Source organism: Telopea speciosissima, chromosome 1 (assembly GCF_018873765.1).
Source record: "Telopea speciosissima isolate NSW1024214 ecotype Mountain lineage chromosome 1, Tspe_v1, whole genome shotgun sequence".
In the NCBI taxonomy this organism is placed as follows: domain Eukaryota; kingdom Viridiplantae; phylum Streptophyta; class Magnoliopsida; order Proteales; family Proteaceae; genus Telopea; species Telopea speciosissima.
Window position 1 is genome coordinate 27541279 of NC_057916.1, and position 537 is coordinate 27541815.

Below are 537 nucleotides of genomic sequence, written 5' to 3' on the forward strand. Positions count from 1 at the left end.
CAAATTATATATTGAAACATCATTTCTTAGGATGAAGAAAATTTATTTCCAACAACCATACTATTATTTACTTTTAATGCTAAATATTGGTTTGTTTGAGAGATTATTATGCATCAAATCCTACAATTAGATGGAAATTTATAAGGTATTTCATAGTGATTAAACTTATAATGATTCCATGTACCAAAATGGATTTTAAACAAAACAAGAAGGAGGTGATGAATATGTGATATGATGCATATATGGAAATCATTAAAACTTAAAAAAAACTGGTCCATATTGTTGTGAGAGTTATGAGAGGAGGGAGGGAGGGAGGGAGGGAGAGGAACAAGAAGTACTAAAAACATAAAGATGCTCCCTCTTTTTTAGTCTTCACTTGGGGTCTATATAACTCAGTTTTCAACTTTACGCAACATCGTTTACATGAAGGTCAGAAGTTTCCTGAGCAAGCAAGCAAGCAACCAACCAACCAAAAATATGGTATCATATCATGAATCTCTCTTTTTGTTTCCATGCACCACCACCCACGCCATATTG